At 40.0% G+C, this 23247-nt stretch overlaps 2 protein-coding genes across 4 annotated transcripts in view; one reads left to right on the forward strand and one right to left on the reverse strand.

Annotated features, from left to right (window-relative positions):
* Nucleotides 1-23247, reverse strand: part of SPP1 (secreted phosphoprotein 1) — an 899378-nt gene that overhangs the window by 421112 nt on the left and 455019 nt on the right. The window contains exon 1 of one of the 3 annotated variants that reach the window (XM_050790491.1): nt 5005-5009. The exons of the other annotated variants lie outside the window; for them this stretch is intronic. The gene's annotated coding sequence lies outside the window, so the exon portion shown is untranslated. Of the gene's footprint in view, nt 1-5004; nt 5010-23247 lie in introns of those variants that run through there. 3 annotated transcript variants of the gene reach the window in all.
* The window catches only part of SPARCL1 (SPARC like 1), a 57518-nt gene continuing 37357 nt past the window's right edge, over nt 3087-23247 (forward strand). The window contains exon 1 of the mRNA XM_050790455.1: nt 3087-3929. The gene's annotated coding sequence lies outside the window, so the exon portion shown is untranslated. The remainder of the gene's footprint in view (nt 3930-23247) is intronic.

Below are 23247 nucleotides of genomic sequence, written 5' to 3' on the forward strand. Positions count from 1 at the left end.
CCAATTTGTGGTATTTTGTTATGTCAGCCCTAGCAAACTAATACATTGGGTAAGCAAGGAAGAGGGTCCTACAGGCCAGGTCCTGGCCAAGACCAGTACAGGCACTCTGTTTTCACTGCAGCTTTTTCACTCACCCATACTTACCTCCTTCCTGGGGATCTCCACTATTCCAAGGGAATCATGCGACCTTCTGACAATGAGTGTATGCCTTGGCTCTTGGACTCGTAATAGGCAGGAACTACATTTCCTTCATATCACCCAGAGGCTTCTGCTATATGTAACAAAGAGGTTCTGTATATGCTTGAGGATTAATGTGTTCTCTGCTCCTTCCCCTGAATTAGGGGTTATTAACTTCATAAAATCCCTGAGAGGATATTGGCGGGGGGTGGGGTGGGGTATGGGTTTCATAGATGGGTTTTAGGAGCTTACCCACAGCTTTCATCAGATTCTCAAAGGGAATCCTAAAAGGTGAAAAAAAAAAGAAAATCCACTTAGATGTTGACATCTGTCACATCCTCTGACCAACACTGATGTTACGTCTCTTCATGCACAGTAACAGAATGAGCTTTTTGCCAAAGTTTTCCCAACCCATTTGGACGTCTCATATGTTTTCTAAATCTGATCTATAGCTCCATCTGTTAGGCGAGTATTGTTGCAGGTTTATTGTCCTCAGCGTTCTGAGCTGTAAACTATTTTAGAAAGAACAGCTTCAGAAACAATAAGAGTTTGAATATCTGCCAACAAACATTTCCAAATAAAGCTATACTCAAGACACTGCGAATTCAAAGGCCTTTTTTAATTATTCATTTTTCTCTCTTGTTATAAGAAACACACTGGGTCTTTATTAGTCATGTTATAAATTAATAAGACTTCCGATAAAACTTAAAGTCGGCCCAGCGTGGTGGCTCACACCTGTAATCCCAGCACTTTGGGAGGCCAAGGCGGGCGGATCACGAGGTCGGGAGCTGGAGACCATACTGGCTAACACGGTGAAAACCCGTCTCTACTAAAAATACAAAAGAATTAGCCGGGCGAGGTGGCGGGCGCCTGTAGTCCCAGCTACTCAGGAGGCTGAGGCAGGAGAATGGCGTGAACCCAGAGGCGGATCTTGCAGTGAGCCAAGATTGCTGCACTGCACTCCAGCCTGGGCGGCAGAGTGAGACTCTGTCTCAAAAAAAAAAAAAAGAAAAAACTGAGAGTAAAAATTCTCAAGCTTTGTCACCCACAGATGAACTCTCTAGGTACCTATTTACATTTAAGAGATGAATCCAGTATCTCCTTTAAGTAATCCGCTTTAAGTAATTATATTTTAGGTTAACACAGAGTTACATAAGAAAATTTATTTTGATCATTTTGCAGAAGCATAAAATATCAATTGTAGCAGAAAAAAAATTTTTAGTTGGGTAACTCCTTTTTTCCAGAGCCCTCTAAATGAAATATTTTTTCTACATTCTTCTGGAATTGATGTAATCACCTGAAATCAATCTTACAAACCATCTCAAATAAATGGGGAATGCTAGTTAGACTAAGAAGTTAATATTTTGAGTCCCCAAGAAAATTTGCCTTAGCAAACTAGGGCCAAATCCTCAGAAATGCTTTTCTTACATATTCTTCAATAGTCTCACTGCTCCTGCGCCCCTCGGGAGACTTGGAAAAATGGTCTGTGTCTTCCACAGTTCTCAGAGCAGCTGTGCGCTGACACCAGGGAGAAGCATGGCCAAACACTGCCCACCCCTTTATCCTTCCTCGGAGGAGATTGCTCAACCCCTAGACCTTGGCTAAGGAAAAACATCCTATTGTCTGAGGCAAAAAGACATCAAGTCCTTTCATCCTGTCCTGGGAAAGGCAGTTTGGAACAAGTTATCCTGATTCTAGAGACGTGAGATTGTTCCCAGCTGCACCGTGACTTGTTTTTGGCTCCTAGGCAAAGTGCCCAGTTTCCTCTGCTCCCAAATTTCTCCGACTGCAAAACAGAGATAATTCTTGTTACCTTTTTCTTGCAGTGTTCTGAAAATAAATAGGGCAAATAATTCTAAAGTGTTTGGAGAGATTTGGCTGAGGGCATATTTGCCTAGAATTGTAGGTGGGATTTTTTTGTTTATTTTGGTTTTATTTTGTTTTTATCAGTGTTTTTGCTTTTGGCCAGACTTTGGCATATATTTAGAAAATCTAAATTAAATTAAATTCTAATTATTCATCTGATGTTAATGGAATACTTACAGTATGCAAAGCACTGTGCTAGGCACCAGGAGAATGCAGAAAGGGCACATCCCCTTCCTTCAAGGGGCTTACAGCTTGCTCAGAAGCAGGTATGATAGATATATATAGATAGATAGATAGATAGATAGATAGATAGATAGATAGATAGATATGTCTATATCATATAATACAGGTATTCTAGATAAGTTACACAAGTGTGGCTGTCAGCCATGGTAGCTGATTTGGAATCCCATCCTGTAAGTTACAGTTGGAGACCCTAGAAAAACCACTCAGCCTTACTAAGCTTTAGTTTCCTCCTATGTAAATGATAATAGCTAACATTTATTGAGTGTCTACCACATGACAGGGGTGTTCTATGCAGTTTATGCATATTAACTAACTTAAACCTCAGAACAATTGCCTGAGATAGATGTTATCATAATTTCCATATGTGTATCCCTGTCTCATAGATAAAAGCACTGATGCTTTAGAGGTTATATAACTTGTCCCGGGTCATAGTTAGGAAGTGGTGAAGATAGGATGCAAATCCAAGCTGGCTGGCCTCAAATTCTGCCAATTCAACCACTGTATGACACTACCCCTCAAATGGGAACACAGTAAGACTTGCCATGTGTCGGAAATTCTGCCAATTCAACCACTGTATGACACTACCCCTCAAATGGGAACACAGTAAGACTTGCCATGTGTCGTGAGGATCAACTGATAATAACGCATAAAAAGCTGTTAGTACAGTGCCTGACAGATAATAAATGTGTGACAAATGTAGAAGTAGCAGTAGAAGAGATTAGACACATATACAAATAACCAGAATGCCAGGCCAAAAATAAGTGCGCACCTCCATTCTTTTGCATGGGAAACCTCCTTCTTAGAGACTAACCATTATAACCATGAAGTTACAGTGAGGAGCTGTGTTGAGGGGAGAACGGCAACATTTCTGAATCAGCATACAAGTGATCTATAAGGAGCAATCAATTTTATATATGTACATTTCCAAAGCTCATTCAAAGAAGGTTAAGATATCTGAAGTATCCACCTATTAAAATTCAGACTGTCTTTGTTAGAACAATTTCCAATTGAGCAATGCAAAAATGCGTCTGCTACAATTTCTCTTCTTCCCTCCTTTAATCCCTACTCCCCAATTTCCTTTAGGAAGAAACAACAGCATGGAGTTTCTTTTCGAGGACTTAAAATAAAAAACTCCAAAAAAGGGATGCTGCTTATAAAACCTCTCAGAGTTGTTTGAAAAAGAAAAAAAAATGCATAAAGAGCCAAGTGCTTATATTCTGGCCAAGTTATGAGGCTCTGAGAACAAGAGCTTGAGGGGAAAACTTAACCCCATCCACGCCTCCAGAATTAGCTCTTTCCCTTTTGGTTTGCATGTACTGTCTCTAAAGCCTTTGCAGTGAGAGGCCAGCCTGCTAGGGAAATCCAGGAATCTGCAACAAAAACGATGACAGTCTGAAATACTCTCTGGTGCCAACCTCCAAATTCTCGTCTGTCACTTCAGACCCCCACTAGTTGACAGAGCAGCAGAATTTCAACTCCAGTAGACTTGAATGTGCCTCTGGGCAAAGAAGCAGAGCTAACGAGGAAAGGGATTTAAAGAGTTTTTCTTGGGTATTTGTCAAACTTTTATTCCCTGTCTGTGGGCAGGGGGGATTCAACTTCAGTTTTCTGCAGCGGCTCTGGGTCCAGCCCCTTACTTAAAGGTAAGTTTTAATAAATTTATGGCATTATCTAATTGCATTTGTTAAGCTGATTTGCGTGATCTGATAAAGCTGTCAAATATTTTTGCCTAAATAATGCAAAGCCATTTATTTACCAAAAAAAAAAAACTTTTGTGTGATTTACAGAAAAGATAGTTAATAGAGAATTTTACAATTTGTATTCATGTTTTCTTGTTTCTTGCGAAATTAAATAACAAGTACTAATAAATGATGGTGATTTTAGTGAAGACCAAGAATAGAAATGTAGAACTGTTGATCGCCTCAGTAGCATTCAGATCTTAGTGAAGCCTGAATCCTGAAATGTGTGTTGTAGAAGTACTTTATTACATACAAGAAATAAACTATAAAGAAGGTAGTTTAAAAAAAACCTTTCAAATCAAATAATTTGTATGTTTTCCATGTTTAAATAATCTAAAGTTATTCAGTCTCCTGCACCTAACAGCAATGTAGAAACGGAACTTTTTGCTTTTCCAAAAGGTAGGAAAATTTCTCCTTTTATACTATATTCTTGTTTGATTATTTTTAAGTTATTGTGATTATTTTCCTCTCTTGATTCCCTTTTACAGCTTTATAACGAATTGCTTTTTGCTTCCTACTATCATTTGTTAAGATGCTCACACATAGACCTAAAGTTTCTCTAATTCTTGATGATGTCTTATTTACAAAAGCAAAAAGGGGAGATAATTAAAGAGCTAGCTAAAGAGATTATGATAACTCATGTTATAATGTACTACCGTTTCTGACTCTCTTTCTAAAATAAAGCAATAATGTAAGTTGTGCTTATTCATCCTTCCCAGGTAATAAAGGTCACTCTGCAAGAGAAAAAGAAAAAGAAAAAAAAAACCATGCATTTAACTGCAGATCAATACTGTTGAAACAGTACACCAAGAGGCACTGCAGAAAGAGTATCTCTTCTGCACTGCCTTTAATCTGCAAAGAGGTTAAATATGTCACCTTGGCATTGTATCTGAGCTCTCCTCTGGCCCAGGGCCTAAGCACATTGAATAGAAATGTTCACTCAGTCCAAGTCAGCAGAAATCTTTTTTTTTTTTTTAATTCCCCCCTTTCTCATAGACACCAGCTTTTTTCAGTTCACAGCTTCCTCAGTTGAACCTGAAGGTTATGCCTATTGTTAACTATGATTTTTTTTTTATTAAAAACACCATCTTTGGAAAGATTTAAGTTTATATTTCTGTTCATTTAATAAGATCTAGCAAAGCAGAGCAGTTTATTTAATCTAGTTATCATCCAATCAACTAGTGCCACTTTCCACATTTTGGAGAAGAATATGCACATGTTATTTATGAACCTCGCCTTTTTCTTTCAGAGAATTTTCACACAGCCATTGAGCAATTAGAGTACTGGCATTTCCTTCCCAGGTCTTTTGAGAATTAATCCCCAATAGCTTCTCATGGCACAGATTCACACATCAACTAAGTAAAAATAATAGTGGTGACAGAAATAAAATGAGTAGTGATGTATCTGGACAACTTCAAAAGATTATTTATTTCATTTCCTCTTGACTGTTATTTTTACTCAGTTGACTTAAACACTGCTATTTTACTTAAGTTTAACACCATGTCCAGAACAGGTTGGGAACATTTTTCCACCAAGAAGAGCATAAACAACTTGTTAGAAGGCTTGAAGTGCATGTAGCCCTCACTTATCCCTCCAGAATGATCTTCAGTGGAGAAGGAGACCCCCATAAATAAATCCAGTAGAATTTCCCGGTAGGTCTGGCTGCCTGAGAGATGTCCAACAAGGCCAGGGTCTGTTTCTCACAGGACTCACAGGGCATCTTCTGCCAAAGGCTGAGTTAGCAATGATAGCACTACCTGGAGCTAGCCTGGCTTTTGTCTTAGTCATCAAAAGATGGTTAGAACTTTGAAAACCAGAGTGCATGGTCTTGACTGATTATTCCAAAGGTGGGGAGGCAATCTAATAAAGTGAGTAAGACCAGGACCTGTGATTTATATCTGACCATATGGACCCGGTTTATATAAGACTATGGTTTATATCCAAGCTTTACCACTAAATAGCTCTGTGACTTTGGGCAAACAATTTAATCTCTTTGTGCCTCAGTCTCTTCATTCATGGAAATGAGATTATAAAATCAGTAGCTACCTCAGAGATTTGTTGTAAGAATTAAGGGAAGAAAAGAGCCATGTCTGGTACATTAAAGCAATCAATCAATCGTAGATAATATGAAAGTACTGGATTAACTATATGTCCTTATTGAAATTCCGTAGAACGGGAGCTGACTCTAGATCTTTTCCCAGGGTTTCTTCCTTGTACTTACACATTTTGCTCTATAATAAAATATGAATGCCAGGTCTATGCCTCTGAGGCAGCACAGCAGAGTGGACACAGCATGGGCTTCAGAGTCCAATGCATCTGGGCTAGAATCCTGACTCTGCCTTTTACAAGTAGAGTAAGCTTCGGCAGTTACTTCCCACTTGCAGGACTCAGTTTACCCATCTGTTTAGCAAAATGGGGATAATACTACACACAAATGAAGTTGTTGTAGGAATCAAATGTGATGTTTATTAAATGCCAAGTATAGCACTTGGCAGAGAAGTAAACACATAGGAAAGTTGACTGGTTGCTTATAAGGAATCTGGTATATCAGTGAGGCCTCTGTTACATACTTGCAATGATATCTTTGGTAGTAACAATGGAGATCCAGTTTGAATTGGCTTTTTTAATCCAAAGAAATGTAAAAGTAAATCTGACTCTACTATTTTCCCCTGGTGGGGGGGCTCAACACGAGGTATTTATTACTATGAGTCTTCACTGCTGCATCAGTTAGTAGCCTCTTAATGGGCGAGTCAAAGGAAACCAAAGGAAGTGTTCTGTGTCAGCTTGCCATTACACAGAGTGAGAAGAAATGCTGCTTTGCTGTCAGTTCTGTTTTATTGGCTTACTTGGACAAGACGGAAGGCCCCCAACATTTCTTCTTTCTTATCTCTTCTAAAGGCAAGAATAGGGCTTTTGACTTGCTCCGGGGGATATTTTTCCTAACTGAAATTCAAACGAAAAAGTCTTTTTTTTTTTGTCTTTGTTTTGCGTTTTTGTAAACCTCTCCCCTATGTTCCTAGCATTGAAATGTCAGCTGCTTTTTCTGGCTGTGTGTAGCAGGAGCAGGCTGTCGTCATAGCAATGAAAGGGTGCAGAGAGACTCCTGCTTCATGACCCGCTCTGGGAAATAACTCTTAGTCTGCTTTAAAATCCTTCTTTAGAAATGAAGTCTCCAGTCCTGGCTTGTTTCCTTCCTATTACACAACCAACTTATGTACACTCATTGCAGTAGCTAAATGTTTCCTTTAAAGATTTAGTGAATAGGTATTTTAAAAATGAACAAGAGAGCTGCTGAAACAGTGACTAGTTTACTGTGGCATACAGAGGAAAAACAACTGGGAAGGCAAAGGAAGAGAAATACATGGTACACGTACTGCAGCACACCCTGAAATAAATCCGTTTTTCAAGTTCCCACTGCTTCCTCCCATCTTCACGATGTGCTGTGGTGTAGTGGTTATGGAGGGGGAATTCTGGGGCAGACTGCCTGGACTTGAATCCTGGCACTCATACTTTCCAGTTGTTTTCATCTAATCCATTCTGTGCCTCTGTCTTCTCATCTGTGAAACAGATATAATAACAGTCATAAAATTGTCATGGGAATTGAATGAGACTGAGCATGTAAGGCATTTATTACAGTATCTAACCCATGGTAAAGGTTGGCTGCTAAGCTCAGGAGCCTCAGTTTCCCCCACTTGTGAAATGTGGATAACAGCTAATTCATAAAATCATTGTATTATTTATTTATTTTTATTTTTTTGAAACACAGTCTTGCTCTGTTGCCCAGGCTAGAGTGCAGTGACATGATCTCAGCTCACTACAACCTCCACTTCCCAGGTTCAAGTGATTCTTGTGCCTCAGTCCCCTGAGTAGCTGGGACTACAGGCATGTGCTACCATGCCTGGCTGATTTTTATTGTTTTAGTAGAGATGGCATTTTGTCACGTTGGCCAGGCTGGTCTCAAACTCCAGGCCTCAAGTGATCCACCTGCCTCAGCCTCCCAAGGTGCTGGGATTACAGGTGTGAGCCACCATGCCCAGATGATCATTGTATGATTAACTAAAATAATTAATGTACATTCTCAATAAGTAGTGGTTATTACAATTCTTTTCATCATTTTGTTACTGAAACACCAAGGTTCCAGTCTAAGTCCTGCTGCTCACTTCACAGAAAGCCAATCATTGAGACAACAAGTATTGCCAATGAAGAAGGCTTTAATCAGGTGCTGCAGTTGAGGAGATAGGCGCACAGTCTCAAATCCATCTCCCTGACTGACTAAAACTACTGGATTACATAGCAGGGGAGAAATGTAACAATGTGTAAGAAAATAAGAACTAGGGAGGGGTATGGAAACAATCAAGGTGAATAAGGGGGTTAGGCATCTGCTGCAGTGGTCTGGTGAGTTTGCATTCTTTGATACTTTTGTAGGAGCCTGAATGTCCTGTCCTGAGGAAGGAACTTCCATAAAACAAATATAAGTTTCACACTTTAAGACCAGGAGGGTCAGTTTCTATGTTTTTCAAAAAGATCTGTCTGTGGGACTATTGGGTAAGTTTCAGTTTGATCTAAGTCTGACATGAATGGCCTTTTTGAACTTGGAATCTCCCAGTGAGTTAAATATAATGAATAGAGGCCTCAGAATTATCATTGCATAAATGTGAACCATTCAATTTCTAAAGGGGGAAAAAAAGAATTGTGACTTTTTACATTTATAAAGACTCATCTCATCTTGATTAACACTAGAGTAAAAAGTATTAAAACATCTTATCTTTCATTAACTTTTTATTAAGTTTCTGTTTCAGTTCCTCCAGTGTTTTCTAGGTCATGCAATTATGAAAATAAGTTAGCATTTTTATCTTACATCTCAAACAACTAATGTATTCAGTGTTCTATCCCATGCAAAATGCCAGAGATACAGCAGGGAGCAAAACTAGAGACGGGCTGAGTTCTTGTGGTGCTTACCATGTAGTTAGGAAAATGGTCATTAATCAAACCATCACAATAATGAAAACCGCATAGGCCCAAACATAAGGTGCCCCCAAATACAATACCATCTTCATCTTTCTAGTTAGAACATCCTCAACCAAGTGTTTGGCCAAACAGAATGTACAAATGGGTAATATATTGTAATGTACACTTGGGGTATTTAATCTGTGGTTCACATACATTATTTAATGTGTTATTTTAATTTAAATATTTTAAACTTATTAACATGACTTTTTCCTTTCTCACATTTCATGAAACAATTTTGCTAAAACTCTTCATACGCATCTTTAACATTAGCGTGTGTGTTCACTGGATCCATGCTGTAATTATCTAATACAGAGCACATCATCAATCCTTCTGCAAGTTGCTAAACATCTGCTGATGCTGCAAATTTGATCCCCAGGCATTAGTCCTCATTCGTGGTCATGATCTCCACACTTTCATTATTTACTAGATTGTTTTTTCCAGTGCTCTTTAAAGGGCTTATTTAAAAACCACTTGAAACTATAAGTGTGGCTTTCTAAAATTGTGTGATTCCAACTTGCAATAATGAACTCATACCTCAGGAATAATGACTAAACCTGCTTTAAATATCTTTATGTATTTTTTCATCTATTTTGTCAAGGTGACCTTCCTAAGAACAAAAATAAGCATTGCTTGGCCGGGCGCGGTGGGTGGCTCAAGCCTGTAATCCCAGCACTTTGGGAGGCCGAGACGGGCGGATCACGAAGTCAGGAGATCGAGCCCATCCTGGCTAACACGGTGGAACTCTGTCTCTACTAAAAATACAAAAAACTAGCCCGGCGAGGTGGCGGGTGCCTATAGTCCCAGCTACTCGGGAGGCCGAGGCAGGAGAATGGCGTAAACCCAGGAGGCAGAGCTTGCAGTGAGCTGAGATCCGGCCACTGCACTCCAGCCTGGGTGACAGAGCGAGACTCCGTCTCAAAAAAAAAAAAAAAAAAAAGGCATTGCTTGAGATTTTTTTTTTTTTTTTTTTTTTTTTTTTTTTTTTTTTTGAGACAGAGTCTCATTATGTCACCCAGGCTGGAGTGCAGTTGGGTGCAATCTTGGCTCCCTGCAACCTCTGCCTCCTGGGGTGGAGCAATTCTTCTGCCTCAGCCTCCCGAGTGGCTGTGATTACGGGTGTGCACCACCACCCCGACTAATTTTTTGTACTTTTAGTAGAGACAGGGTTTCACCATGTTGGCTAGGCTGACCTTGAACTCATGACCTCAGGTGATCACCCACCTCGGCCTCCCAGAGTGCTGGAATTACATGTGTGAGCCACCGTGCCCGGCCCCTTGAGATGATTTCTAATTGTTTTTTTGAATAGTACTTTGCTGCTCAAAATGAAGAAACTGAGATGGTGGCTGTTAATGTGAGAGACTTTGGAAGCACTTGAATATAAGGCAAATCCCTCCTTTTTACAGCAAGATTTGGGGGAGTGAAAAAAAAAACACATTTTATTTGAACACATACCATAGATAATGATACACTGAAATAAGTGTTATGAGGGCAAAACACCTCTGTTCTAAGAGAGTATATAAGGATCCTGACCTCCACTCAGGGTCAATAATGGCTTTCCTTGATCTGAAGTCTGAATAGAGGTTAACTCTGTGTGTGTGTGTGTGTTGTGGGGGGGGGAGTGTGTGTGTGTGTGTGTGTGTGTTGCGGGGGGGGAAATGTGTGTGTGTGTGTGTGTGTGTGTGTGTGTGTTTGGTGGTGGTGGCTGGGAAGAGGTGCTGGCAAGAGAATTCTGACAGCGTGAACAACTTGTGCAAAGACCCTGGAGCAAGAGGGATTGTGGCCTATTTAAGGAACCGAGAGGCAGCCAGCTCCCAAGAGCAAGGGCAGAGCAGTGGGAGGTGTAAATCTCCATAATACTCCCCATAATACTCCCGTCCCTGAGCACTAAATGTATGTGCCTTCTGCTTGATTCAGGTTTAATGTATATCTTTAACATCTGGATGGATTTTTGGTTAGTCTCAAAGCCCCAGCAGGCATGACCATGTCTATCCCTAGCTCAGACCCATATGGTGGTAGGTTCAATTAGGAAGGATGATGGGCAGTTGAAGGTCAGAGGCCCAGAAAAGTCTTAAGTCATTGACTCTGAGTATATCATATACACTCACAGAGCTGGGACAACTTGATGTCAGATGGTGACTCAGCAGAGAACTCAAAATAGAAGAACGTCTTTTTCATCCTTCAGATGACTTTAGGGCCAAACCATAGAGCCCTCCCCAGAGACTCAGTAATACTTTAAAAGCTCTAAAGCATCAGTGTTAATGCTGGATCAGGTAACAGCACGTATATGTTAGCCAAAATATGACTAAGAGATTTGCTGTCTGATAACAAGTCTTTTAACTATTATGTAAAGACAAGGTGAACAAGAATATTCTGAGTCTGATTATAAAGCACCTATAATAACTGTTTTGTTTATTACATTTCCCAGAAAGGAAATTTTTCCATAGTTGTAATAATTACTAAAAATAGCAGTCTACAGGCTTCCTCTGATATAAACAAATTCAACAGAAGATACCTGGCCTTATTTGGATGCATGGATGTACATACTCCAGGAAATGACAGGCCAAGAGTAATAAGAAAAAGAAAGTAACAAGAAAAACCTCTCCTTTTTCTAGTACACATAGTATGTCTTTCTTAGTTCATTAAACTTTAGACAAAGCGATAAATAGATCAAGTTGCCATCATCTGCCTTGAAACCCAAAAACATTGAAACAAGTTCCCTAGGCCCAGAAGGGAAGGAAGAGGACTTGTAAATTTTGCTGAGGCTGCCAGAAAAGGAGCTAACCACTGGAGGCTTCAGACTGGAGGGTTCAGAAACCAGGGGAACGCCAGGCAACACAAGGAAAATTCAACTAGAAAGACTTGAAGCGATAACTACCAGCACTAAAATTTCCAGGGAGTCACTGATGTGGCCAATATCAATAAAGAGGAATCCTGTTCCTCCTTTCAGAGGTATGGATGACTGCGTTTACAGTCTGGTTCAGTATTCAGACAGCTTATTAATGCTTAAGAGAAAAGGAAAGAGAAGGAAGATAGAAAGAAGAAGTACAGCATGGCAAGAAACGCCCAGGGGAGACAGGTATGCTAAGTTGATTTAAGTGGCATGGCAATATAGAGAACTTCAAAACTAAAACTTATCTTTTGAAATTTAAATGTAAGTTAATGTTTTAAAAAACTATAGGAACTGAAAATAAATCAAATACAAATATCTACTTCGACCTAATCCTACTGCAATTTCAGTTTCTATTAAATATCATAGAAACTGAAGTGGAACAAAAAAAGAATGCAAAATAACAAAGAATGCAAAACCATAGTACCCAGAATAAAAACACATTCTGGTCGTTTGTGTAAGTTCCCTAATAAATCTAGATGGAGAATTATGTTTTCATGTTTTAGTGTATGCCAAACTTTAGACACCCTCCTCTTTTCTAGGAGATACAGATTTCAGGAGCGATATTTAGCTATTACACACTTAGCTTTTCATCAGAGATGGGGGGTAGCTGACACACACATGGCCCATTCTGCCCATGCCTTTCAGGTCAATCTCTGAGGACTTGGCTGGGCTATGTTTCCAGCTAGCAGAAAGGAAAGTTAGGCACCTTTTCCTTGCTTTTCCAGAGACCGAGCTTGTAGAGTGCTGAGAAATCCAATTACAACTTCCTTTCATGGTGAAATCCAATTACAACCTCTCCTATGGTGAAAGCCAAACTTTTTGATACAAAAGGAAACTAAACAAAAGGGCTTCAAGCAGGGGATATGCTTATGCTTTGTCTTCTCCCTTAGGCAATTATGCAGAAAGGTTGCAATGACCTTGGCTTGCCTTGCTTAGGAACAAAAGTCATAATCTACTACCCCCTACTCCCACAAAAAGGAAAAACATTTTCATATTTGATTCCAGGAGTTTGGGGAGTTCTCTCAAGGATCCATTAGTCAGGCAAAGCAAATTTTGAGTCAACACTTGCTCCCTCCCACACACTTTTCTTTTTGGCAAGATGACTTTTCTTATTGAACTTGGAATGCCATGTTAAACAATAAATAAATTAGTGAATTATTTAGGCCAATATTCTCCCATAATCTGTTTCCAACAACTTCTTCTTCTTTTTTTTTTTTTGAGACAGAGTCTGGCTCTGTCGCCCAGGCTAGAGTACAGGGTGCAGTGGTACAATCTCGGCTCACTGCAACCTCCACATACCCAGCTCAAGCGATTCTCCTGCCTCAGCCTCCTAAGTAGCTGGGACTACAGGCGCCTGTCATCACGCCTGGCTAGTTTTTGTATTTGTAGTAGAGATGAGGTTTCACCATGTTGGACGGGCTGGTCTTGAACTTCTGGCCTCAAGTGATCCACCCACCTTGGCCGCCCAAAGTGCGGGGATTACAGGTGTGAGCCACCGTGCCTGGCCTGTTTTTGATACCTTTGTGATATCAGATGCTGTGTGTCACCCTTTCAGCCAAACTGTTTGCTTGAGGTTAGTGAGAAACTGCAGTACTGCTTGGAGAGGGGTCATCCTAAATTCCTAAAACCTAGTTGAGATAAATGGAAACAGTTCTCGAAACAGTAATTTATGAAAATAGATATTTTATAAGTACTTGACACAAGTCTCTAATTGCTGAGATATTTAATAATAAAATTACTAACCACATTCTATTCAAATCTCTGTCACTTCTATATAATCACTGTACTCCACTGAATGTGTATAAAATACATATTTGCAGCTTATAGAGAAAAAATTTGCAAATTTTCGAAAGAATCATGCAGTCAACTAATAGGTTTTTAATTGAAGATGAGTGGAGTGGGGAGTGGTAAATGGTTATAAAATTAGGACAAACTTTACCCTAGGTTCAAATAAAAGTGCTATGCCTACCGAGTTAACGAACCCACCATTCAAAGTGGCCCTAAATAGCTCTGAAAGCAAAGCATTTTTACATTATTTGATTCAACTTGAGTTATCTAATTGCCTATATAATATGATAGGGACCCAGGCCGGACACAATGGCTCATGCCTGTAATCCCAGCACTTCAGGAGGCTGAGTTGGATGGATCATTTCCAGTCAGGAGTTCAAGACCAGCCTGACCAACATGGTGAAAACCTGTCTCTACCAAAAAATATAAAAATTAGTCAGGCATGGTTGTGTGCACCTGTAGTCCCAGCTACTCAGGAAGTTGAGGCAGGAGAATTGCTTGAACCCGGGAGGCAAAGGTTGCAGTGAGTGGAGATTGGCCACTGCACTCCAACCTGGGCAACAGAGCAAGACTTCGTCTCAAAAAACAAAAAAAAATAGGGACCCAGTGGGAAGGTACCCTGATATGTACAAAAATCAGAAGAATTCACCTTTATGATGGGTAAATAAAACATGTAAATGGTTTCATGATGTGTTTGGTCAGATGTTCATGTTGTCTTAGCTCATTGAAATAATTTTTAACTCTTGAGCCATTAGTTCAGTGGATTCTCCCAACCTTTTACTGAGGACCAAACAACTTTGAGCTAATTCTCACTAAATCAAGGGAGTATTCTGTTAGAATTCAGAAGAAACAAAACACAGATTCTTAACCCTAAGTGTCTTCTTTTTCACTCTTTTTCTTCCCTGTTGCCCAACTCCAACTAATGGGTTTTGAGGACTTTATAATGGGAAGCAGGTTAATGTCTTTCTAGAGAAAAAAACTTTTCAATAATTTCCTAAAACATGGGGAGAAGAAAATACTGGAACATGTTGTTATAAAATAGAAAAATACTCAGTTGAAACCTTGGTACTCATAGTAATCTTGTATTCATTAGCTTTTTGGATAGGCATAGGAGGGGAAGAGAAGTATCAGCATCATCTCACTGATCAAAACAGCTGATGTCTTCTTACAATCTGAAAATGAAGCCATTGATTTCAAAAGCAAATGTTTTATTATACTCTGAAAAACACTCTGGATTGGATCATTCAAGGTTACGATAACCTGAGATAACTGCAGCCTCAAACTCTTGGGCTCAAGCAATCCTCCTGCCCCAGCATCCTCAGTAGCTGGGACTACAGGCATGAGCCATTAAGCCCAGCTTGAGGGGAAGAATCTTTTCCCACAGTGGGAGGAGAAGAATTAACAGCTGTGGACCAGCTGTGGGCAAGCTGTGCCTTTTGCTTGCTTAAAGACATCTTAGCGTTTTCTCTCTGAAGGCATAAATAAGCTTCCAGGTTTTCACGCTATTTTCAAAGAACTTTTCAAACTCTAACCTTAAAATCCATTAGAGTTTATTACATCTGCTTCTTTCAGAAAAGGTAGATAATAAGTAACTTTGCACCACTGAAGTAAGCAAGCAATTGTTTCCCATATTAAATGTGTTGGCCCTCACCAAGGTACATGAGAAGCTTGGACCATGATCTGAATCCTAAAGGGACTTCTGCTGGGACTGAATGCTTGCATTAGTGGTTCACACAAGAACTAAATGCTCATCAAAGTACACCATTATTCCCCAGAAGGTCCCAACACCATGAGAATGAGGCTACTTGGAACTGTTCTTTGGTATTATTTGTTGTTTTTCTTAATCCTGGAAGAGAACCACCACCCCAGTGAATAATTCTTGGTCCATTCACAGAGCTGAAAGCACTTGAAATTCCTCTCCCAACTAGCAGAATGTAACAACTGACTTATTCTGTTAGCAAAAGAGGGACAATTTCCACTGAATCCAAAGGAGTTTAATATTATACTGGTAGAGTTTAACTAATAAGGGAAATTCACATAAGAGCAGTCAGAGAAAGCCAAGAACGAGGCATTCAGGGGAAAGAAATGACAGGGGTAGTAGAGAGACAAATAAATTAAGGGGTAGGGAGAAGAGTTAAAGGCAGAAAAAGAAGAGGATTAAACTATCTGAAAATTTCAGGGGCTAGGCTTTAAAAGGTGTATTGTCATCCTATTAACAACATGAAGTCAATCATTCAGATATTATTAAGTTACTGCAATATCACAAATGCCAGGACTTCAGATGAGCCATCCTAAGAGCAGATTCAGGGTTTGTGAAGCCAAGAGTTTATATGTATGTTTGGGACCTTCTTTTTAAAAATATAAAAGTCAAAATCAAGTTGAGAACTTTGTATGGAGCCTGCACAAGTGAGGGGCCCTGAAACTGAAGTTTCCTAGTTTTATGGCACGTCTGTCCTGGCCATATTCAAATGTCTATACCCCAAATATAACAAAAAGTGGAGGAAAATGAATAAATGTAAATATGAGAAAATCCTGTGTTCTCTTTCTCTGAGAAAGAGAAAATAGGAGCACAGATACCATAGCAGGACTTGAGCAAAGAAAAATAAATATGGCCAATATAATTTCTCCTGCTATAACACAGGGCAGGAGTGGTGGACCCTTTCTGAAGGACTGGCAAGTATGTGAGAAAAAGAACAGAGAACTGTCTCCTTGGATGGATCCATCCCATCTAGAGCTCTGGAATGAGACACAGTGAGATTAGTGAGTGGTACGATAAGATGAGAAACTCTGAAAGGCATGATTAAGAGGTGGTGAAAGGTGGCTATTGCACAAGCTTGGGTAAGATAAGCCTAGGGGATCCTCTAAATATAATTAAGGTAATCCCTCAATTACACATTATAGAAAAGGAGGAATGGACTAACTTTGCCTGAGCAAGAAAGAAACAGACCTTTAAGAATGTGTCTGAAAAACCATCCCTCTGGGTGCCTTTTGGCTTCCATGCTCCTCACTGCTGACTGGGCACAGTGGCAAAGAGGGATGTTCAGGAAGCACTCACTGAATGGTAGTTCTGTGAAATGGAGGTGAGGGTCACAGATGGGAGTGCATGGGTGGTACACAGGTGAAGTGCTTAGCATCGAACCTGGCATATGTAAAAAACCTGGCATAAGTAACATCTCAGGAAATGTATATGCCATTGTATGAGCTACTATTAAATGGTCTAAAATAAAAATGTACTTTTTCGCTAAAATAATACTTTGATGACCGTAAGTGATTCTATATTTTATTATTTTACACTCACTTTATTTTTTTTTTTTTTTATTTTTTTATTATTTTTTTTTTTTTTTTTTTTTTTTTTTTTTTAACTTTTTTATTCTTTTTTTTTTTCGCTAAAATAATCACTTTTTAATGAGCCAAAAAGTGAATGCTAACTATACCATCAAGTGATATCTACTACTAATGAGTACACTTGAGTGCTATTCCACACAAAAATATTTAATGTTTATAGCCAATTATATATTGCCACTTACAAACTTAGTAACTCAAAACAACTATTTCATAAGGTCTCAAGATCTGATAAGTCAGAAATTTGGGCAGGCCTCTCAGAGGCACTCAGCTAGGAGACGAGCTGATCCGGAGTGGCCCAAGATCTCTCCACTCATTTGTCCTGCACATTTGCAAAGACAGATGCAAAGCTGGGATTGGTAGAATGGTTGAAGTCTCTTCTGTGACATGATAGTTTCAGAAAATTGCTCAAGGCTCCCAAAATGAGTTTTCCAGGAGATCCAGGTAAAAGTTCCAAGGTTTCCTATGACCTAGCCTCAGAAGTCCCAGAACCTCATTTCTATCCCAATCAATTGGCCAAGTAAGTCACTAAATCCAATCCAGACTCAAGGGAAGGAGAATTAGACTCCACCTCTCAATAGGAGAAATAGCAAAGAATTTACAGCAATCTCTCCCACAATATTTATACCTATTAAATAAGAAATGTAAGAAATTGTCTCAAGGCAACTACCCAAGAGAGTTAGAATAGAGTTGACATTTGTGGGCATTTGGCTCTTAATGGGAGACCTATTTCTGCCATGACAAATGATTCCTCTGGAGATTTGTTTTAATGGTACATGGATCAGCCAATAGAAAAACTCTAGGCATTTGAAATTCAAATGCTGGATGTTCTGTATAAAATGCTGTCTAGCTATCATCTTTTAAAATTCCAGCTGAGGTTCTCCTGAAAGTTTTGTAATGATACACCCTGTTCCTAACAGAAGGAAAGGGCTCTCCTTCCAGTTACCCATCATCCCTCTCTAAATCCATGAAAAGAAATAGTGGGATGAAGGAAAGAAAGAAATAACCTAAGGACTCTAGTAAAGGGATGAATTAAAGTGTCTGAATTATTCATTATTGGGGTTATTAAGCCATTTTCTGCCTTATGAGTGTTTCAAAGATATGATAACATCTTTCATTTCAGTTTTACAGTTGGTGAAATTACCAAATAACTGTAGGATCACATGTGAATCTCAAAACAACTCCAGAAGACAGATAAGAAAATGTATTATTATTTTTCCTCTTTTGTTGATGAAGAAACCAGTGACTTGACCAAAGTCTCTTAGCTGGTAAAAGGCAGTTCAACTCTGGAACTTAGATCTTCCAGTTCCATACCAACTGTCCTTTAAACTATGCGGCTGCCTTTGAATAAGCTCATGCATTTGAGCAAAATAATATTTATTTAGTTTCACATCAATACTGCATATTTAAGTCTTTGAGAATAATAACTCCGTGTGTTCCAAAATTTGTCTCATTTTTTGCATTTTTCATCTGGAGTTTTATTTTCTATTTCTGCAAAAATAATCTGTATTTTGTAGTCAGTGCACACCAAACTCGAATGTCTCAAAATAAATGACTTTTTACTCATCCAAGAATAAATGGTATTCATCATAGTTAGCAAGGACATCATGGTTTTGATTTTTCAAAGTACTTTGCAAGCGTCAGCTAATTAAGCCTCCCTGAGTCTTCAATATGACAGTTGTTTTCAAAATATCTCTCATTTCCCGGGAAAGTTCTCCATTCTGTCTTACTTATACAAATCAGCACATTTGCTCAGTTCTTAAAATAAGAAGCTAAAGGCCATGAAATTATTTCTGATCAATATGTGGCAAATACAATTAGCTCAGTGAGACAAAAATGCCCAGTGACTAGCCTGAAGGACAACGTGGAACACGACGGAAGAACACAAGGCCTTTTATAGGCTAGATACTGGATTGTCCCACAGGGTCCTTCAAAAATAAAACATAGGCGTCTTCTTTATAATTGAAACTTGAAGGGGTTTCCTGCTTGGATCATTCTAAATGACATGACCATACTCTGCATTTAAATTTTGTTTTCAATTACAGGATGGAAAAAATTCTTAAAAAAATAGTTCCATCTTTGGACTCAGTAATAATCAGGGACCATGCAGTAAATGTTGGCTCTCAAAAAGCCTGCACAAGTGGCCATCTGAGGTTATATGACAATCCCTAGACTTGTTCTATGCCTTAAAAATGTCTTCCATACAGCCACGCCAGGATTCTCTGCATTCGATAGCTCCTTTTGGGTTGAGAACAATGTGAACATACCTCTTACCTGAGAATAGAAAGATATTAATTCAGTAATAATTTTTTGTTGTTGTTTTTAGATAGAGTCTCACTCTATTGCCCACGCTGGAGTGTAGTGGCTCAATCTTGGCTCACTTCAACCTCCGCTTCCCGGGTTCAAGCAATTCTCCTGCCTCAGCCTCCCGAGTGGCTGGGATTACAGGCGCCTGCCATCACGCCCAGGTAATTTTTGTGTTTTCAGTAGAGACAGGGTTTCACCATGTTGGCCAGGCTGGTCTCAAACTCCTGACCTCAAGTGATCTGCCCGCCTCAGCCTCCCAAAGTGGTGGGATTGCAGGCATGAGCCACCATTCCCAGCCCTAATTCAGGAATATTCTTATTTCCTCGGTATGGTTTAGATGCATGCAAGAAACAAAGATTTACAAGTATAGAATATAGGATAGGTGAGTTTGTGTTTAATGAGTGAACTAAAAGTAAATATGTTCTGGAACTAGCTCCTGGAAGCTTGAAATCCCCTAGGGGAGGAAGATACGGAAAAGGGGAGGAGAAACACTAAGGTTCTTTTCCCTTATGTCACACTTAATACAAGACATATGTAGTTAATACGAGATATAAATGACTCTGATGATGTTACCAATGAGAGGCAGCAGGCAGAACAATGGAAATAATAATCATTTGCATGTGTAAGGTACTTCAGAGTTTGCAAAGAGCTTCCTCACCTCAGTGGCTACCTTTGACATTGGAAGGAACTGTTATTCCCATCCTATAGATGAAGTTTGGAGAGAGAAAGTAATTTGTTCAAGGTAGTATTTAGAACTTGGCAAAGCCAGGGCCAGAACTTCTGGCTTCTAGTCTGTAGCCTGTTCACTGGTCTGTTTGGGGAGAATATTGGTCACTGAGTCCAAAGCTCAGCATTTCTAATTCTTGCTCCCCTCTTAAGCCTTGTACATTCAGCCAAATAATTTAGACTCTTCAAGCTTCTGTTTCTTTACATTTAAAAATTATATCCCTCCTTTCTTTATTGAATCAAATGAGAGAGTATATAAGAAAACACTTCATAAACTGTGAAATGCTAAATAAACATAAGGAAGGTATAACTAAATCCATCTTAATACGTTAATATTCCTTGGAACCCTGCCTCAAGACACCCTTACAGTTAAACTTTCCTCCCTTTTGTGTTAAAGAATAAAGAGTTCCTCCTTCTCTTTGGAGTTAAAACTTTTCGCATGTGCTTTAATAGTAGAACAGTAAACGTGTATCCAGGACTTACTAAGATGGTATCATCTCACTTAATCTTCATACCATTTTATAGACAATGAACTGAAGACCCCAAAAGCTACACAATTTGCTCAATTATGCAAATTGAGTATCAGAGCCTATGACATCCTATTTCAGAACTTATGCCTTTAATTGTTATGAAATATTTTCTTGCTAATGGTTTTGGCAACTGATCCATTTTTCCTTGTTGTGGTTATCAGTTGCTGTAAAACAGTATGCCCTCACATTAAATGGCTTACAATCACATCCCTTTATTTGCTCATAATTATCCAATCTGGATTGGGCTCGACTGCATGATTCTTCTGCTGATTTTGTCTGGAGTTAATTCATTTGGCTTCAGTGAGCTAGGAGCACATCTGGGGCTGAACCATCCAGGAGGGTCTGTTATCCTGCAAGGTTCTGGCCACGTGGTCTCTCATCATTCAGTAGTCTGGTTCAAGCTTTTGCACAGCACGGCTGATAGCTTCCACCCAGAGGAAAAACTCCAATGTGCAAAGGTTTACCAAGTTTCTGCTGGCATCATGTTTGCTAATGTCACATTGGTCAAAGCAATGTTAAGGCCTATGTCATAGGGAAATGAAGCCCAGAAGTTGCGGTTTACTGGGGGTCATCATTGTTTACCATATCTCCTCTCTTACCCTTTATCTTCAATTTTTCCTTATTTACCTGCCCAGCATAGAAGGGAAATCTGGGGCCAGGCACGGTGGCTCATGCCTGTAATCCCAGTAATTTTAGGGGGCTGAAGCAGGTGGATCACCTGAGGTCAGGAGTTTGAGACCAGCCTGACCAACATGGTGAAACCTCATCTCTACTAAAAATACAAAAAATTAGCTGGGTTTGGTGGCACATGCCTGTAATCCCAGCTACTCAGGAGGCTGAGGCATGAGAATCGCTTGAACCCAAGAGGCGGAGGTTGCAGTGAGCCTGGATCACGCCACTGCATTCCAGCCTGGAAAACAGAGTGAGACTCTGTCTCAAAAAAAAAAAAAAAAAAGACAGAGGAAAGGAAAGGAAAAGAGAAAAGGAAAGGAAGGGAAAGGAGGGAAGGGAAGGAGGGAAGGAGGGAAGGAGGGAAGAAGGGAGGGGAAGGGAAGGGAAGAAGGGAAGGGAGGGGAAGGGAACGGAAGGGAAGGGAACGGAAGGGAATCGGAATGATCACATTCAAATACAAATATAAATTTCCTGTAACTGCACATTCCCTTTAAGCTACTACCTTACTCTCCTTTGCACAGCCAATCATTTTTAGAGTGGTCTACACTAACTGTCCTCACTTCATCACTGCCTGTTCACTCTCCAATCACTGCAGGCTGGCATCCAGTGACACCACGACACCACGGCCACAAAACGGCTCTCCCTGAGCTCCTCAATAACCTCTGCACTTCCAGAGGCAATGGATAATTTCCTGACTTTGTTTGCTTTGAACTCTCTGTGACATTTAACACTTCCCTTTTCTCATGTGACTCTTGTTTCTCTCACTGTTTGTATCTTTAGCTGTTCCCATCCTCTGATGCCTAATGATCTTCACTCCCCAGCGTTCTGGCTCCAGCTCTCTGCTCAACTGGTTGAATAACTGCTCATGCTACAGCATCCAAACTACATCTGTAACCCCAAACTCCATGCTTACCTCCAGACCTATTTACCCAAGTATCTACTAGATATCTCTACTCAAATTCAACAAGCCCAAAACTAATTCACTATCTTTCTTCTAAAACCAAACCTTCCTCCTATAATCTTTCACCTTGGTAATTAATACCACCATTTACTAAGTTGCTCAAATTAGAAATGTGATAACTCAAGACTTTTCCTTCTCATATTCCTACAATATCTAATTCGTCATTAAGTTTTATCTGTTTTTTTTTTTTAATTATTTCTTAGAACTATCCAGTTGTGTTTTGGTAAATGAAAAACCCATTCTCTGAGAGAGGTAGAGGTGGCTGACACTTGATGGTTTTCATGGTGTGATTGATCCTCCCACCACAAATGATTTTGATGCAGGATATTTTCATGACCCCTTCAGGGAACTCGCAGCAGGGTTTCCTTGTTTACTCAGCCCGCCCTGCTCAATCCCTTGCAGGAAGGATCGCGCAAGTGAATGAGTGCAGGAACCTGAGCAAGCGAGGGCAGGAACTGGCCACTTTGGCACCAGCAGGAGCAAACTCCATGTGGGCCCCTCACCAGCGTCCAGGTGTGGGCACCTGCCACCCAAGCCCAGACGGCATGTAACCATACTCTTTTAGCTCCACTGTCGCAGACAGCAGTGTGTTATCAGCTCAGTGAGCCGTTTGCCTCATCATGTGGGGCAGCTGCCTTCCACCAGCAAGGGCAAAGGGCCAGTGCGACTGCCTTTTTGGGTACCTGCACGTAGTGTGTCCGAGTTCTTGTCCAGTGCCCAAGAGGAATGAGGTCACACAGAGGTCACACAGATGAATTGAAGGATGGTTAATGTGGAGATTTGTTTGGTTTTTTTTTTCAGTGATGAAAGCGGCTCTCAGTGGACAGGGGAGCTGGAAAGGGAATAGAAAGGGAAGATCCCTCTCCTCTGAATCAAGTCACCTCTCTCCTATGTCCAGGCGCTTCTTCCCGACATCTAGCTGCTTCTTCCCTCTCCTGGCTGAGTTCTGGGGTCTTTATAGGCACAGGATGGGGACAGGGCAGGCCATAGGTAGTT

Source organism: Macaca thibetana, chromosome 5 (genome assembly GCF_024542745.1).
Source record: "Macaca thibetana thibetana isolate TM-01 chromosome 5, ASM2454274v1, whole genome shotgun sequence".
NCBI lineage: Eukaryota > Metazoa > Chordata > Mammalia > Primates > Cercopithecidae > Macaca > Macaca thibetana.